We start from the raw sequence: 20,041 nt of genomic DNA, 5'->3' as shown, positions 1-20,041 counted from the left end.
CATCGTCGGGCAATTACACATCTAACGCAAATTCGGAAGCTATTCCTACTTCTTCATCTAGAGTTCATACTCACATACCCATTCCAACCCATCGCAATAGATTAAATTCCAATGATACGTATGTATATGGATAATAGGACTGACATTTCTGACAAAGCTCCCAGGTTCGAAACAGGCTCGGGAGGCGCTGAAATCAAGCATTGGCCTTTCCCGTCAAAAATTTTTATTCGCTCAATCGGTTCTTTATTTTTATTTAAGGTGAACTTTCCCAAAGAATCCATTATTTTGGTTTTTGTTTTGAAAACGATTTTCCCTTGTCATAAGACGAGTTTGTGCTTTCCCATTTAATTCCACCGCTTAATTGTACCTTGACAGATACGTATGCGCGAGCTCGAGCGGTTAGTTTTCTGGAAAACAGTCATCACAATTTGAAAAATAAAACACTTGAACAATTCTGATGTGACTTGCTAACTCCAAGTCCAAAATCCGACTCTCTTCTTTATTTACAAAAACGTTATTTATAACTACTGGCTATTGTTTACAATGTTTCTCTCATTTTCAATAATGTTGCAGAATGTTGCATGCTACCTACATTTACTCTCATGTGACATTCTGCTCCGAGAGCATTTGTACTCTCTAAATAAACAATTATTTAACAATTGAGTCAGCTACTATTTCTAGGCCAGCTTATTCGCCAAGTTTTGCTTATACTTAAATAGGGTAAATCACTACTTGGGCCTATGGACCCGGTTCCCGGCTCACTGCATAGAAAACTAATGTTTTATACTGTTTGAAAGCCGTAGGTTCATGATTGATAATTTTTAAAAAGTCTCCCATTTATTTTTCACAATACTCAATATTTTTTAACCACTTGTTTTACTCCTAATTGATCCAATTGTAGAAAATAAAAATGTAGATTTCAAAATTTCGCTCACCGATGCCACACCACTGAGCCGGAGTGATTCTTTCCAATTTTACAAAACGGTATCATCAAATAAACACCTACCTGAAAATCGTCACAGTGCTCGATACAACAATTGCTTGAAGCTGTTAATCACCACACCATAATTCTAAACACACGCGCTTCAATTCTTCCTAATTTTTCGTTTCACTAGAACTTATTTAAACACATGAGAATACATTTTAAAATGTATTCTCAAACCGAACAAAAAATCACCTAGGCCCAAGAACTTCTTGCCGCAACGGCCGCACCGTGCTGCCAAAATGCCAGGAGTATGAAAATGATCCTTCATTGTTAATATAGGAAAACTGTCTAATACGTTGACGCTATCATGTTATTTATGATACTCTCGATTTCAAAAGGTGAAAAAAATATTGTTTTTAAGTATTTTGAAGAAATTTGGATGAGTAAATATATCTTTTCAACCAAATAAAAATGATTATGAATAATACCATCTGGCATCTTGTTGTCGTGGAACGTGCATATTTTTGTTTACGTCGAATTTTTTACCGTCCCGAGAGAGAAAGAGAGTAATAAGTTGAGATATTGAGCAAAATTCTGCTTAGGCCTGGAACTGGTTTGGAAGTGGGCCGGAAATTAAATCGCTATGACTGAAATGAGTGCTGCACCTCGTTAATTAAAATCAAATAAAAGCTTTTTTGAACGATATTTAGCACGGATAGCTATTTTTAATCAGAAGTGAACCTCAATGCAGTATTATACAACCCACAAAATTCAGGAAAAGTTGCTTCCTGTCATAAATATCAATTAAATAATGCAGTCGTATGCAAGTTAGGCCGGGAATGGGGTAAGAAACCCTATCCATTGATTATTTTCAACAGCGGTTGCTATTTGATAAACATAAATGGACAGGTTCCAACCTGTCCAATCTTTCCTTTTGTTCGTTTATATGCCATACTTTAAAAATAGAAAAAATGATGATTATTGCATGGCGTTTAGGGTCGCTACACGTATTTCGACCTCGACAGTAAGGTCGTCTTCAGTGTCTCGTAATTGAATTGACTTAATTTTCTTAACGATTTTTTGTCTCAGTTGTTTCTTTGGCTTTTTTAATGTCAACTTTTCCGGAGAACTCGTATTTTTTTACGCCTTTAAGTATTTTTTAAATTTAAAACAAAAAATCGCAGTGCTGTTTTCCAAGATTTGTCTATCATTTGCCTGACTTTGAAAGAATATCGGGTGATTTTTTCAGACCGGTTCACACGTGCAGCACGGTTTTTAATATAGTTAGGCTGTGAACCATTCAACCGATTCGTTTAACTTTTAGTTAAAATTTGACAGTTCGATGGTTATTTCGCCGTGGTTAAAAATAACCCTGCTCCGGAGCATGGTTAGATTTGACATTTCGGTAGTTAAACTTTGTTCGCGAGAAAATTGGCGCCAAATTCATTTCGTTCCGAATAACTATCAATCTGTCAAAACTCAAATGGGTCGGCTTCGGAGTAAAATTTTAACTACGATGGGAAAATAACCATCGAAGTTTCAAATTTTAACTAAAAGTTAAACGAATCGGTGGAATGGTTCACAGCCTTAGAGGCCTAAAAAAATATGAGTTCTGAGTTCTTCGGGAAAGTTGACATTAAATAAGCCAAAGAATCAACTGAGACAAAACATCGTTTTCAAAACAAAAACCAAAATAGTGCTGCACGTGTGAACCAGCCTGAAAAATTCACTCGCTTCTCGTTGAAAGTCGGGCAAATGTAAGGCCAATCTTGAAAACAGCACCTTTCCGATTTTTTGTTTTAATTTTTAAAAATACATAGAGGAGTCAAAAAATATGGATTCTTTGGAAATGTTCACCTTAAATAAAATAAAGAATCCATTGAGCGAATATTTTTTTTTTTACGGGAAAGGTCAGTTACGGCTTGTCATAAAACGAGTACAAACTATTCCATTTAAGGCCCAAATTACCGTAATCCAGTCATTGACAAGAAAACAGCCACGTGCTTGTACCACCCCCAGGAAAAAATCCGCCCACTGAGGAGAAAATGCATTCCCCAGCTGAATCGGGGACGCACTCTTGTTTTAAAACTACATCAACATATAGTGATGACTTCAATACATCCGTGGGATGCTTCATTTGGATGAATTTCGTAATATTATTTGAAAAAACTGCCTTTTGCAGAAAATATTGCAAAGTTGAAAAAATATTTTTCCAGGAGGGGAAACCGTCGATTTACTCTCACGCTCTCTTATACTTTACAGATACTCGAAAATCATCGTTCAGTGTTGCGTGTTGATTTGTTCTATATGTTATGCTTGTTTTCTCGAATATGTACGTAAACATCAAGCAATAATCTATGAAAATGAAGCTTTTCATGCTATATATTGTCACTAAATATTAGATGTGAGCTAGATCTGTAAAAACGCAAGCATTCATAAGCAACGCAGGTTATTTATTTTTTCATAGGGGAACGGTTCGCCACTTCATCTCATAGCTCCTATTTCCGTCCCATCAAAAACAAAGCAATGGAAAGGAATTTGGTTTGTTTATTATTTTTGTGATTATTTCCAGCAGTGAGCACGTATGTCGACAAAAAGAAGCGACAAATTTGGTGCCGTATTTCTTTGTTTAGCGATGAGATGGATATATGTACAGTAAGATGGAGATCGGAACATTTCCCCTAATTCAAGTGATGATAATGTAATGTAATGTAAGCTTGGAGAATACGACACGTTCGCCAACCTGTCGGAAAAAGGAAGCAAATCAAGATCAAGTGACGAAATTTGGAACTAGAAAGTAATCAGTAAGTAAGAAAGAAAGCTTCGTTTTATAATTAAGCAATTTTATGCCGATTTGTGACTAGGAGAAAAAGGCTTGGATAAATGTTGGAATAGTACAATATTTACTCAGTATTATATTTTTTCATAAAACTAAACAAACAGAATTAACACATATTGCTAGGCAACATTTAATTTTTTTTTTAAATTCATCCAATTTTATTCGAAAACAATAATTTTTAATAAAAACAATAAATTCGATACAGTCCTTATCAAAGCATTCATCACCTCACTTTACCACGTAGCTTTTCTGCTTCCTATGGTGAATCCGACCCCTTCAAACATTGATTTTGGTGACCTAACGAAGTACAACAGTAGCTCCAAACTGCTGACAAACGCATTCTAAAGATGGATTCTTCTTGATCCGAATAGATCCGATAGTGATTTGCACTTTCCACCGGTCCATTCAGAGTTCAGAGAGCGAGAGCTCAATCGAACATGTGCAGCACTTTTTCTGATTTTGTTTTCGATTTTCTAATTTGTTTTTAGGTTTTTTAAGGTTTTTTTAGGTTTCTTTGGGAAAGTAAACGAATCAAAGAATTGACTGAGGCAATTAAATAAGATACTTACAATTTTTGACGGGAAAGGTCAATTGAGTGCAATACATAGTCGTTGTGGACAGGATGAGCTGAAAGGAATCATAAGTAAAAAACTTTCAGCAATTTATTTAAATGATTTTGCAGTCCGTTCTGGACATTTTTAAGATTGCGCACTACACACACTCAGTTCAGCTCGGCATTTTTTCATTCTTTTGCCGAGATCCGCACAGCCGAGCGCTCGGTTCGAGACTTTCTGCCGATATCTCAGCTGAAAAAGTAATTTGTTTACTACGGCACTCAAGGGAGCCGCCATAATCATACGTCCATTTAGCTGATATTTCAGCAGACGAACTTAAACCGAGATTCGCACAGCCGAGATCGGTGAAAAAATTTAAGTGTGCATATTTTGGAAATACAAATAACATAAATTAAAAAAATGTTAAAATTTCAAAACATGTTTAGGGCAGCTTCGGGGCAGATTTGCTATTGGAAGCATCTTCAATCCACCAAACTTTTTACCCTTTCTTTTAGGTGAGATTCAAAATCAAGACAAAATTTTCAAAACGACTTATCTGCTTTTGTAAACAAAGAATAAAACGACGATTTGACGAATCTGGTATGTAGCTCTCCCACGCAAACCAACACCATCAATAGGTAGGTGAAGATTTGCGCTACCTGTTGGTGGTGTTGGTTTGCGTGGGAGAGCCTTCGGATTCGTCAAATCGTCGTTTGAATCTTTGTTTACAAAAGCAGATAAGTCGTTTTGAAAATTTTGTCTTGAAATATTGAATTTTTTTCCTTAGTAAGAGAGAGGCTCCTCTGCATAAACTTTCTTAATTGAATCCTCGCATCCCTAAACAGTAAAATTCTACACGGCAGGTATTTCCGTCCATCGTCATAGGAGTAAAACCAACGAAAGCAACGTCCATTTGCTAGAACTCCACTATAGCAGAACGTTTCTCCTGTGCTTACGATTTGGTACGAATGAGTTTGGCAGAAGTGTCTCTTTTGTTGGTTTTCGAGACTATGACGAAATATGCCTGCCTTAACCCTATATCGAGGATTTGTCTCAAGGTAAACATTTCTCGCTTAACTTTTCAAAAGGTCCTAAGTAACATTTTTTCATGATTTAATCTGAATAATGCAATCAACGTATTTCATGTTAATCTGTTGATTGCAATATTCAAATTAAATCATGAAAAAAATGTTACTTAGGACCTTTTGAAAAGTTAAGCGAGATTTAATCACCCCTCCCGCCGACGAGACTCTTCAAGGTATCAGCCGACGAATTTCGCGCCAACCCTTCTATGGGGCTGGCAGCACCATCTCAGAATCGAATGAAACTTGGTGGGCATAAAGATATGGTATCTCTAAGCCACTCTGCATACTTGGTTTTTCAAAAATTGTCAAGAGTAACATTTGATGAAGGTTAGGCCCTTAGAACTTATAATTTTTTTTCATGGATTTTTTATAAATCGATCTAACTCTAAAATGACAAGACCTACAAAAAAGTGTTGTATGGCGGACTGTCGTGAAATTCCCTGAAGTTTTTTGGAAAAATATCCAAAAAATAAAAAAATGATTTCTACACTGAAAAAAATTAGTTTTAAAAATTAAAATCGATATTACAAAAAACCTCATCTCAGAAATCGATGAAATTTTTTCTGCAGATAGGTATTTTAATTATCTAACTTTTCTGGGAATAATGTTCCTGTGACATATTTAAGGAAAAAAAGTTTTTCTAACAAAAACTTTTTTCATGTCCATATTGAGTGAAAATTTATCAGCGTGTTTTATGCATACAGCGCCAATTATAGGTTCAGCAGCCTATCATCAACCAACGACACATTTTGGACGTATGAAAATTTATTTGGGAAGCAATTTAGCATAATCTAACATAATTGTGGACCAACATTTGGAAAGGGTTTATGTTTTATTTGACTTTTTGTATCGAAGTAACTTAAAAACAATTACAAAAAATGATTACTTTGAAAACGGGCAATGTTGCCGAAACGAAACTGAAGTGATATTTAATTGTAATAGTGGAAAAGAAGATGTTGTTTTTCAGCAAAGGCTAACCACTGAACGGAGTAATTTAGAAACCGTTATAAAGCCTGTAGATGATTTTGTATCGTATTTTATTGAAAAAATTGATGAACTTTTAACTTATGACATTATTTGCAAACAACAATACACTTGAACTGTTAGATTTATCTGAAAATTATCCAATCATTATCCAAAATGCTGCTCAAGGTTGGAATAATTCGGAAAAGGCCCTTGCGAAGCTATTGGTGGCACTCTCAAACGAATGGCAAAACGAGCAACTCTTGCCAAAGATCATGGAAATACTATCAAGACTCCCCAGGAGTTGTACGAATGGGCACGTTTTCAATCAAACAAAAATAACACTATATTACATTTCTGTTATATCACGAATGAGCAATACCGCCATCGGGGGTGGCAATGGGTCTGGGGGTGAGAATAGGTCATCGCTCTCACCGCGAGCATGGAGGACGTAGAGCAAAATCGTTCAAAAAGGTCTCTTATATTTTTGTCTTCTTGTCCTCAGATACATCCATTCTACAAACATTCTAAGTAGTTGAAACAGTGACCCATTCTCACCCCCATTTGACCCATTGTCACCCCCGACGACGGTACTCAACAAGAGTTTGATGAACTTTTCAAAAAAGCAAAAACTATAATTGGAACTCAAAAGCTTCATTCTTTTATACCAATCGCTCATAATAAAATACTAAAAAAAAATATTCCAACTCAGATGAAGATCCAAAAGTCTTTGAATGGTTCGACTAAGCTTTCAAATTAAATTAAACAAATAAAATTGAAGAAAAAATTAAAAAAATGCGGAAAATTTATTATTCTTTAAATGTGCGTTTACCGGAAATTACCCTAATGAAATTACCTATCGAGCTTCATCGTTGGAATCAAAATGTTTATCTGATAAAAATATCGACCTCCAATTTTTATTTTTGCTAAACAAATTTTAATCTTTACATTCATTAATTTATTTTCTCGGTGAACGAAACGCTCTTTTATGTTTCAGACTCCATAGCTCAGACAAATTTACAATAGTCCATAAAACATCACAATTTTGTAAATCTGGTCATTTGTGTGTAACATTAATATAAACAATCTAGGAAAATATACGCCCAAATGTTGGTCCACATTAATGTTAGATTAAGCTAAATTGCTTCCTAACCAATTTTTTATACTTCCAAAATGTGTCGTTGGTTGATGATAGGCTGCTGAACTTATAATTGGCGCTGTAGGCATAAAACACGCTGATAAATTTTCACTCAATATGGACATGAAAAAAGTTTTTGTTAGAAAAACTTTTTTTCCTTAAATATGTCACAGGAACATTATTCCCAGAAAAGTTAGATAATTAAAATACCTATCTGCAGGAAAAATTTCATCGATTTCTGAGATGAGGTTTTTTTGTAATATCGTACTTAATTTTTAAAACTAATTTTTTCCAGTGTAGAAATCGGTATTTTATTTTTTGGATATTTTTCCAAAAAACTTCTGGGAATTTCACGACAGTCCGCCATACAACACTTTTTTGTAGGTCTTGTCATTTTAGAGTTACATCGATTTATAAAAAATCCATGAAAAAAAATTAGGCCCTCATCAAATGTTACTCTTGGCAATTTTTGAAAAACTAAGTATGCAGAGTGGCTTAGAAATAGCATTTCTTTATGCCCACCAAGTTTCATTCGATTCTGAGATGGTGCTGCCAACCGCTGGTCGAGTTGGCGCGAAATTCGTCAGCCGAAGCAAAGGGAGAGGTATTTTTCGATAATATGGCGCACTCTAGTTTGTGCCGCTTCTAGCGTTGTCCCCCCAAATGAGACCATCCAACCAACTAACAGGAAATTATACCCCACGCCCCACCGCAAAAATTTTCGTTATAATAGACGAATCCAAGTAAAAATAAGAAGAAGACACACGACGGTGTTAACTTTGACAGATCCTACAGCACAGCATAGGGAGATCATTTTAAAATGCTTATAATAAATTCTAGACAAAATGTAATTAAAATCTGATTGATGTATGATACGGAAAAAGTTCCGAACTGTATGATAGATACATTTTTGGAAAATATTCAAAAAATTGAGATAAGCATCCAGATATGTAATTCAGAACTTTTTCCGTACCGTACATCAATCAGATTTTAATTACATTTTGTCTAGAATTTATTATAAGCATTTTAAAATGATCTCCCTATGCTGTGCTGTAGGATCTGTCAAAGTTAACACCATCGTGTGTCTTCTTCTTATTTTTACTTGGATTCGTCTATATATGGTGCAGAACTGCGTGAATGTCGTATACGCACTCGACTCAGCCGAAGAGTCATACAAATCGCGAACACGAATGAACAAAATACATCCGATCGATTGAAACATCGTCAATAGACTGACCCTCTCATGCACATTTCTGCTTTCTGTAGCTGCCGTCTGTCCGGCTCAGATCCTTACATTTGAAACAGTGGACTTTCTAACACTCAGAGAAATTTACATATATGGTCTAAACATATATTAAATAATCAGATGGTCTATCGTATTCACTACACTCCTCACTACCATTTTTGAGAAGTTCAGCAGAGAGCTGGCTTGTTGTTTTTCAACTCCTTAGCAGCTCCATAGCTTGTCCTACATCACTCAATTTTTCTTCTGTTCACTAATAGTGGAATTAAATGGAATTATACGAACTCGTTTTATGACAACTACAGAAATTTCACTCAAAACTAAAAAAAACTTTTAATAATTGATTTTTAACATCGAATATATTGTCTACGAGTGTTAAAAAATATGTTGTAGCTCAGAAATAGGTGTTCTTTCAAATGAAATCAACATATTTTTCAAAACTAAAAAACCCAATTCCGATAAGATTTTATTTTTATTTTTTGTTTCCCAATCCGTTTTATTTTTTTCGACAGTTTAGAATTTTCCACATATTTCATTTTACCTGCATATTGGAAGTTAAGCGTATATTTGAACTATGAACTGACTTGATAGTTTTTATCTATTCGCGAAAAATGCTAGCCAAATAAAAAAACAAAACACAAAACTATTAATTAAATAAAAATAATAATAATCATTAATCAAAGAGAAATGAGCCATACAGCGGTTGAATTTCAACCAAAGGTTAAGGGATCAGTGGATTGTTTCGATGTCCTTATATCATTCGGTGCCAATAGCACAATATGATCACTTTTTTGTGTTCCATTTATTATTGTGCTAAAATAAATAAGTAAAATTTATTTAAAGCATTAACTACGGGCCTGTACGCTACGTCTTTTAGGTCTTTTTTCACAACGCATGCTTCTTTTTCCCGATTGCACTGCAAGCGCTGTTTACCGAAACCGGTATGTAGAGCAGGACTTGATGTCCTGTAACTAAAATTATATAAATTAAAACAAAAAACAGAAAATTGAAAAGGTCAGTATGTGAAAACGCGTGATCACGTCCACCAAGGGAAACTATACTTGCTCCCGCTTATGCGTAATGTCACCCAAGACTATGCATGCACAGCTGGCTGCAGGTCACGGCTCTCGATCATTATAACAGAAGGGTAAGTAATCAAATCATTATATACAGTGCCGTCGTGTTTTTGTTCCTTCATAATAAAGCACCATCCTCCAATAAGTTTAAAAAAAAAACGATTAGTTTCTCATCGACGAACCGCATTATCTCCTTGACACACACAGCTTAATCGATTCGAATCTAACAATTTCTAACAAATTAAATACACATGACTTTTAAGTCGTTGAAACGTAGATGTAAATGTAAATGTAGAAAACTGTAGTCAAGTATATCAATTATTATTGCAGCATTCGGTAGCGTTTAGTGTTATTGGATAAACATATCGGTCCATTACTAGGACGCAATCCCTATTCATTATATTTTATCTATTTAGCATATTTTATCGTATTATCCGTAATCATATTATTTTTTATATTGATCTGATTCCTGCATGTAAATCATTACAGTAAATTGCATATTTATATTCCATATATAAACATATATTAAAAAATCGATTAGAGTTTACACAAGCCATCACGAATAAGGCCAGGACTTCTACCTATGGCAACAGAGAGCGAACAATAGTTTTAAGAGTAAATTTAAATTATATTATGAAATGTTATTGAAAGGGGAATTCAATTTGCGATTAGGTTCTTTCCTCACAGCTGTGATAAATCTGACGTGATCTTATCTAAACAAACCATCCCATGGAAAACCAAACACGTATAGCGATTTTTATTATTATTTTTTTTAATTACACTACTTAAAAGAAATTCATCCTATTCGTTTACGAGACAACTACTTCCTTGGAACCATCATAAGGATTGAAGGCATCATGAAAAATCGACTGAACTGTACTGGATGAAACCATATGCAGAATTAGACTTAAGCCTGGATGGAAATACATACATATTAAATATAAAAGAGCATTATTGCATGGCAATGAGTTTTTGAATTTAATCCTCATTTCATATATGAATATTCTTGTGCAGTTTGATAAATATTTTTATATTATTGTCATTTCATCCAATCCAATATTTTTTCAGGAATATTATCTTCATAATTCCCACATAAGGAAATACTACATAAACCTAACTAAATTTTATTTTCCAGTACTTCATATAAATAAAAAAAACACAACGAGCAGCAAATAGAAATGAAGCCGATAAATGAAAGTTTAGACTGTTTGAATTTTTAATTACATTTTATTGAATTTTATATTGTCTATTATTGTGTTATATCGACTTTTTGTATCATATGTTCCTTACAATAAAGCTCGATCCCCTTAGTATTTGGCCGTTTCTTTCCAATCACTGCGGCGCCTCTGGTGGCCGTACCGAGAAGTAAAATACATCACATCGTTGCGGAAGGTTTGTTTAATTTATGGTGAAAGTTTCATCAGTATTGATGCTCACGTTCAAAAGTTATCGAAAATAGAACGCGAGAGACAAGAACAAAATGATTTCAAAGTATCTAAAATTAGCGAAATTGACTGTAAAAACTGTCAAACGTTATCGGGAAACACTATTGCTGGATCGCGTAGCACAAAAGAATCGTAGAAGTGGAACATACGACCAGAAACAACAAGTGAAAGTCTGCAGAGCAGTTCGGAACCATTTGGGATTTCCTTGCATGATTAAGCGAAAAAGTTAACTGCGCCGTACAGCACAGCTCAAATAATCTGTCGGCGTGAAGGTTTCAAGTCGTATGATGTCAGTAAGCGTCCCAACAGAACCTGGTTACCAAACATTGCGCAAGAATGCTGGTCGAGCAAGTTCTGTCGAAATACAATTGATGTATTTTGATGAGCAATGAATTTATTTATTTATTTAATCAGACTAAGGCCGAAGTGGCCTGTGCGGTATATAAGAGTCTTCTCCATTCGGCTCGGTCCATGGCTACACGTCGCCAACCACGCAGTCTACGGAGGGTCCGCATGTCATCTTCCACCTGATCGATCCACCTTGCCCGCTGCGCACCTCGCCTTCTTGTGCCCGTCGGATCGTTGTCGAGAACCATTTTCACCGGGTTACTGTCCGACATTCTGGCTACGTGCCCGGCCCATCGCAGTCGTCCGATTTTCGCGGTGTGAACGATGGATGGTTCTCCCAACAGCTGATGCAATTCGTGGTTCATTCGCCTCCTCCACGTACCGTCCGCCATCTGCACCCCACCATAGATGGTACGCAGCACTTTCCTTTCGAAAACTCAAGTGCGCGTTGGTCCTCCACGAGCATCGTCCAGGTCTCGTGTCCGTAGAGGACTACCGGTCTAATTAGCGTTTTGTAGATTGTCAGTTTGGTACGGCGGCGAACTCTATTCGATCGGAGCGTCTTGCGGAGTCCAAAGTACGTACGATTTCCAGCCACTATGCGTCTCCGAATTTCTCTGCTGGTGTCATTTTCGGCAGTCACCAGTGAGCCCAAGTACACAAATTCTTCTACCACCTCGATTTCGTCACCACCGATGCAAACTCGCGGTGGGTGGCTCACATTGTCTTCTCTTGAATCTCTTCCTATCATGTACTTCGTCTTCGACGTGTTGATGACTAGTCCGATCCGCTTAGCTTCCCTCTTCAGTCTGATGTAGGCTTCCTCCATTTTCTCAAAGTTACGTGCCATAATATCTATGTCGTCGGCGAAACCAAATAGCTGGACGGACTTATTGAAAATTGTACCACTCGTGTAAATCCCTGCTCTTCGTATTACCCCTTCCAAAGCGATGTTGAATAGCAAACACGAAAGACCATCACCTTGCCGTAACCCTCTGCGGGTTTCGAAGGGACTCGAGAATGCCCCTGAAACTCGAACTACGCACATCACCCGATCCATCGTCGCTTTGATCAACCGCAGTGGCGCCGGGAGTGGGTGGGACAAGTAGGACATGTCCTACGCATGAATTTTCCTGGTTGGGACAGTCAATGCATTGTCCTACCCATGATTATGGAAAGAACATATGAAGTCATTGGCTGACAAGAAACTGTGTGTTAGCAAAAGGTGATTTCAAAGTAAATTAGAGTACATATAAACAATAATCATAGAGGTTTCTGGGATCTTTAAGAAATAGACTACTAACTGTTCTTAAGTACTTCAGGTACTTTATAATACCGGTAATCGATGATGTCTAAAACAATGGTTTTTCGATTATTTACTAATTTGGGTTCAAATAGTTTATTCAATAATTCATTTAAGAGGCTAAATTCCAAAATGGGTTGTATGGCGGACTTCTATTGTGACGGTTTTTCTACGACTCGGCCTAACAAATTGCTGTTTTTATTTCACTAATAAAGGAGTTAAAGCGTTAGTAACAGTATTGTATACTAAATGATAACATAATTTCAATTATTTATTTTAAATCACTACAACTAGCGCTTTATGCCCATTATGGAATTCAAACAAATAAGTATTAGGCAAAGTTGCAGTAAAACTTTCGCACTAGAAATCCTCCATACTATACATTTTGGAAAGCAGCCGACCCGAAAACATACAAAACCTTTGTAATTGGTAAAATATCTTTGTTTTCCCGAGGTGAAAAAGGTGGTTGAAATCTGCAAATGCGATTTTTTTTAAGTACCTAATGTTATTAAGCACGTTTAAAATGGATTATTGGAAGCACACACTGTGCATTTGGCACTGGGCGATAATGCTTTCGTGACGATGATTTTGAATGCATTTTGTTCTAAGTGAGACGTCAGTTTCTCTTTGATGAAACCATTGCAGATTTATGCAAATTTCTGTGATCTACGATTTCCACTGAAAAATTGTAAAGATATTCGATAACCTAAGGATTCCAAGATCTATGTGGAAAATCATAAACCATTTTGGAAAGCAATGTTTCTCCAGAAAATTGAAGAAATTTTCTCAAATTATGTGAGTATTCTGTCCACAAAGATTTTCTCAAATTCAGATGATTTTTAGAATTGATTATGTTGTTGTTCACGTTTTACCAAAACGATTCCTACTGTCGTTCCTTCCAGACTAACCTTCCGTGGCACCTATGAGAAGTCGTAGAGTTATCTATTCGCAAGAACGTGACCAGAACCGAAATCGACTGTTGGAAAGTGCTTTGCTTCCATCTAAGAGGTAGCGATTAGTCCCAAATCATTATCTATGAACGGCTTGAAATGATGCAACTCGCAAACAATATTCTGGGCTTGTATCCCATTCGAATTTGTGCGAATCGTCTAGTACTAATGCTAATATCAGGACTTGTGCCCAAATCGGTATTACCTATTTGTCCTACCCACGACTCGGAACGTGGATGCGCCTCTGATCAACCGTGTCAGTTTATCCGGAAAACCGTGTTCGTGCATTAGCTGCCATAGCTGGTCCCGATCGATTGTATCATATGCGGCTTTGAAGTCGATGAATAGATGATGTGTGGGCACGTTGTATTCGCGGCATTTCTGCAGTACTTGGCGAATGGCGAACACCTGGTCCGTGGTGGAGCGTTCGCCCATAAAACCCGCCCATACTGCCCCACGAACTCCCTTGCAGTTGGTGCTAGTCGACGGCATAAAATTTGGGAGAGTACCTTGTAGGCGGCGTTCAGCAATGTGATTGCGCGGTAGTTGCTACAATCCAGCTTATCGCCCTTTTTGTAGATGGGACACACGACACCTTCCATCCACTCCTGCGGCAAAACTTCCTCCTCCCAAATCTTGGTAATGACCCAGTGCAGCGCTCTAGCCAGTGCCTCACCACCGTGTTTAAATAGCTCTCCTGGTAGTTGGTCAACCCCCGGGGGCTTTGTTGTTCTTCAGCCGGCCAATCTCCTCCTGGATTTCCTGGAGATCCGGAGCCGGTAAAATTATGTCCTGCGTGCGTTCTCCCAGGTCCATCACCATACCGCCATCTTCGTCTGCCACATCGCCATTCAGGTGTTCTTCGTAGTGCTGCCGCCACCTTTGGATCACCTCACGCTCGTTCGTAAGAAGGTTCCCGTTTATGTCCTTACACATATCAGGCTGTGGCACGTGGCCCTTACGTGAACGGTTTAACTTCTCATAGAACTTTCGTGTGTTATTAGCGCGGTACAGTTGCTCCGTTTCTTCACGGTCTCGATCTTCCTGCTGGCGCTTTTTCCTCCGGAAAATCGAGTTTTGTCTGTTCCGCGCCTGTTTATATCGTGCCTCGTTCGCCCTCGTGCGGTGTTGCAGCAATCTCGCCCATGCTGCATTCTTCTCTTCCACTAACTGCTCACATTCGCCGTCATACCACTCGTTTCTCTGATCCGGGGGCACCGTGCCAAGTGCAGCGGTTGCGGTGCTACCAATGGCGGATCGAATATCTCTCCAGCCATCTTCAAGAGACGCTGCGCCTAGCTGCTCTTCCGTTGGAAGTGCCACTTCCAGCTGCTGCGCGTATTCTTGGGCTAGTCTACCATCTTGTAGCCGCCCAATGTTAAGCCGCGACGTCCGACTTCGACGCGTGTTGTACACCGTCGAGAGTTTTGAGCGCAGGCATACTGCAACGAGGTAGTGGTCGGATTCAATATTCGCACTGCGGTAAGTACGGACGTTCGTGATGTCGGAGAAGAATTTACCGTCGATTAGAACGTGGTCGATTTGGTTTTCCGTTTCTTGGTTAGGTGATCTCCATGTGGCCTTGTGGATATTTTTGCGGGGAAAGAAGGTGCTTCGGACTACCATTCCGCGGGAGGCTGCGAAGTTTATGCATCGTTAGCCGTTGTCATTTGATACGGTGTGCAGACTATCCGGTCCGATGACCGGTCTATACATTTCCTCCCTTCCTACCTGTGCGTTCATGTCACCGATGACGATTTTGACGTCCCGCAGTGGGCATCCATCGTATGTCTGCTCCAGCTGTGCGTAGAACGCTTCTTTCTCGTCGTCGGGTCTCCCTTCGTGTGGGCAGTGCACGTTGATAATGCTGTAGTTGAAGAAACGGCCTTTAATCCTCAGCTTGCACATCCTTGCGTTGATTGGCTGCCACCCAATCACGCGTTGGCGCATCTTACCCAGCACTATGAAGCCGGTTCCCAGCTCGTTGGTGGTGCCACAGCTTTGGTAGAAGGTAGCCGCTCGATGCCCGCTTTTCCACACTTTCTGTCCTGTCCAGCAAATCTCCTGCAGCGCCACGACGTCGAAGTTGCGGGGATGTAATTCATCGTAGATCATCCTGTCGCAACCTGCGAAACCTAGCGACTTGCAATTCCATGTTCCAAGCTTCCAATCGTGATCCTGTATTCGTCGCCTAGGTCTTTGCCGATTATATCGAGTCGCATTATCTCTTATATTGTTCGTAATGATTGGTTTTCTAGGCGGCTTATTGGGCCTGCGCAAACCTCCTGTCTCGTCGGAGGGCCGTCGTGTCAGGGCTGTTTAGCGTCCCACCTAACACCAGGACTTGGGCTTGTGCGCTTAGAGCGGCACACGGTCGCTTTGGTGGGGCCTACTTGCGGATACATGCAGCTTTTTATAGAGGTTTAACAGGGCCCACTGTCAAACCCCATCACATCCTAGGCAAGCCCCACAACTCGCAGATGGCCTGGGGAGGGATCGTCAAGCCCTTGGACATAGTCCCTGCTGAGCAATGAAATTAATATTAAAATTGACTTTCAATTCCCGGGACACAAGTTTTACCTTGCCAAACGGAAGGGTAATGCCCCAGGAAAATTCAAATATGTATATGCAGGCAAGATTGCCCACAAATTGATGGTATGTCAAAGCATCTGCAGTTGTGGAAAGAAAACTGAAGTTTTCATCACTGGAGCGACCATAAATGGGCAAATATACAAGGAGGAGTGTCTTCAGAAGCGATTTTTGCCATCAATTCAATCACACGACTGTCCGGTGTTGCTTTGGCCTGACTTAACAAGCTGCCATTACAGACGGGATGTGGTGGAATGGTATGAACCGAATGATAATGACGTTATTGTAAAAACTATCAACCTACTAAAATGCCCAAATTTTCGTCCAAACGAAAAATATTAGGCAATTATCATAGGGAAACTTGAGAAATGGTGCAAAACAATCATAACCATCTTATATGGAAAAGTGGTGTGAAAAAATGACAGATTAAGATGATCGTTCTACTGTGCAAAAAATAACGAGTGGTATTGAGAGAAAAGGCCGAGATTTCATCCGTAATGCCAATGAATCATTTTTCGATATTTTTTCCTTCAAAGTTTATTAAATTCCCTGTATAATAAAACTTGACCCACCTTTTTATGAACTTTTTCGTCAAAGAAATGTCTAATTTCGTGCGGCCAAATTCTAAGTGGATCAAGCTTTATTACTGATTTGACTAAATATATACGAGATGGGGTTGGGAGGGTGCATCAGGGCATCAATGAAGTTACAACTGGACAATGAAGTGGTAGCCAATCGGAGTCAAGGAAGGAAAGTATTAGTCGTTCGCGTCTATTACTTTTATCTCCAACAGTTGTTAACCAGTTGACGGGCTCTTCTTCAAACAAACCATTCAGTGCAAGGCTTGGCAACTATGGCAAGTATTGCGAATTTCATTATTATACTTGTTGGATCATTCTGTTGGAAGGAGATTCTCATTTTCCCGTGGGTTTCGTGTAAGTGTCTCTACTTACAGGTCCACCACCCCCAGAGCAAGACTCCAGCCTGGATGGTGACTAACTACATACATACTTACATACATGACTTTTAAGGCTGTGAACCATTCCACCGATTCGTTTAATTTTTAGTTAAAATTTGACAGTTCGATGGTTATTCCGCCGTGGTTAAAAATAACCCTGCTCCGGAGCATGGTTAGATTTGACAGTTCAATAGTTAAACTTTTGTTCGCGAGAAAATTGGCGCCAAATCCATTTCGTTCCGAATAACTATCAATCTGTCAAAACTCAAATGGGTCGGATGCGGAGTAAAATTTTAACCACGATGTGAAAATAACCATCGAAGTGTCAAATTTTAACTAAAAGTTAAACGAATCGGTGGAATGGTTCACAGCCTAAGTCGTTAAAACGTTTCAGGTTTCAACTTCATTTTCCCTTTTGGTTTTACAGTGTTGCCAATAATGATTCCTAAACACAGCATATGTCATTTATTTCAACCAAAGATGAAACTCCATCCGCCCACTAGGCTATAACAAATAATCATCGAAACGCTTCGGGAATCTCCTTCCGCGATGGGGTCGCTCTTCGCTCGTTAGATTATTTGTTGCATCGGTTGCATCTGGTATAACACTTGGTGCTATGTCAGTAGCTTCGGCAGAAGGGTTGGCATTTAATGGCTTGACATGTGATGTATTACGTTTGTATATCTGTCCTTTGGCGGTCTGAAGTGTTACGCTGTTCCCAATCCTGTCAATCACTGTAGCTGGCATGTTCTTCATTAGAACTCGATCTCCGATGTCCACTAATGATTCCTTCGCCCCCAATATTTTGTCTTGATGCTTAGGGTCTGTCTCATTGGGAGAGTTAAACTTAAAAGTGACAGTTCGAAAATTAAAAAATCACCCCGTTATAAGAATGGCTGGTGCTACCCAGCAATTCCAATACACTGTTAGATGACTTTACCCATTAATGGGTACTGTGTTATTGTTGATATTATTCCCACCGTGAAAAATTCACCCATTTTCTTGAAAAAGTGCCACTACCCATTTTAATGAGTAGTGGCGCTTTTTGAAGAAAATGGGTGAATTTTTCACGGTGGGAATAATATCAACAATAACACAGTACCCATTAATGGGTAAAGTCATCTAACAGTGTAAGACATCGATGCAAAATGATTCGATATCTGTCAAAAGTAATCTTGCTCTGCGAGCAGGGTTATTTGATAATTATTGAAATGTCACTTTTAAGTTTATTTTCAGTTTAATTCTCCAAATGAGACAGACCCTTAGCAGCCCAGTCTCTATCACGTAATTTACTATCGTCCAACGTAGTTTCTTGCAGATGAGGATAAAATCTCTGAACCGTCTACCAAACATCAACTCGGCCGTAACGACTCCGGTTCTAGAATGCGGCATAATGGAGTACATATAAAGATAATCGTATATTGCATCCTTCCAGTCAGTTCCTTTATTCTTCCTGATCCGTAGAACCTTCAGAAGCAACTGGTTTTGTCGCTCGGCTTCTCCGTTCGCGCTCGGACAATAAGGAGTAGTGTGTGTTAGTTTAATACCAAGATCAACGCAAAAATCCTTCATCAGCTGACTGGAAAAATTCATGACGTTTTTCCAATGTTATCACTTGCGGGAGGCCCAGTCTGGTGAATATCTCCTTCAAAACACCTCATTCGACGTTGTTTGCTTCATTGGTTCCACTATCATGTATCTACTGTTCAAGCCAATAGACAAATCCAAGTAAAAATAAGAAGAAGACACACGACGGTGTTAACTTTGACAGGTCCTACAGGACAGCATAGGGAGATCATTTTAAAATGCTTATAATAAATTCTAGACTAAATTTCATTGAAATCTGATTAATGTATGGTACGGAAAAGGTTCCGAACTGTATGATAGATACATTTTTGGAAAATATTTTAAAAAAAATGAGATAAGCTTCCAGATATGTAATTCAGAACTTTTTCTTCGGAACGGCAGTGATAGAATATTGGTTCCGTAATTCTCATGTCAAGTGCATCGCCGTAGTCACATAATCTTCCCTGTTCTCGAAGGCGGCTGGAAAATTAATCGACCGTTTCACCCTCCTTTTGTCTAATGCTGCGGAATACAAACCGATCGTAGGGAATACTTGCCACTGGTGCAAAATAGTCATCCAGCAGTTTGATCGCCTCGCAGTAGATATCGGAGCAATAGATGTCAAGGAGTTGGATGGTTGGGAGGGAATATAGTTTAGGAGTATCATCATAAGCAAATGATATGATAAGATTGAATACACGTTGGAAATGACCATGCCTAGAAATTTATGTCACTCCATTGATGATTTTGCTGGGATGGGGCGAAGCTATTAAACTGCCCTGGCTAATAAGCCTAGGTTTAAGCGCCATTGATCGCTCTCTGAAACGAGAAAGAAAGTTAAATATTTAAATCCCTTCCCCCTTTTTGTTTCTTGAAATTGTTAGGGAAATATTGATATCTGTATATGTTTTTGTAATGAGCGAGATTCAAAACATGTACCGTTTTGCTTCGGATTGCCGGACGCTTCAAAATCCGGACACTTCTGTTGTTATTCGACTTTATTTACCATCTCGACGAGTTTTTCTTGGGTTATCGATGCAGGGAACGATTCCTACACTT

This window comes from Armigeres subalbatus, chromosome 3 (assembly GCF_024139115.2).
Source record: "Armigeres subalbatus isolate Guangzhou_Male chromosome 3, GZ_Asu_2, whole genome shotgun sequence".
NCBI lineage: Eukaryota > Metazoa > Arthropoda > Insecta > Diptera > Culicidae > Armigeres > Armigeres subalbatus.
This window is presented reverse-complemented; position numbering follows the sequence as displayed.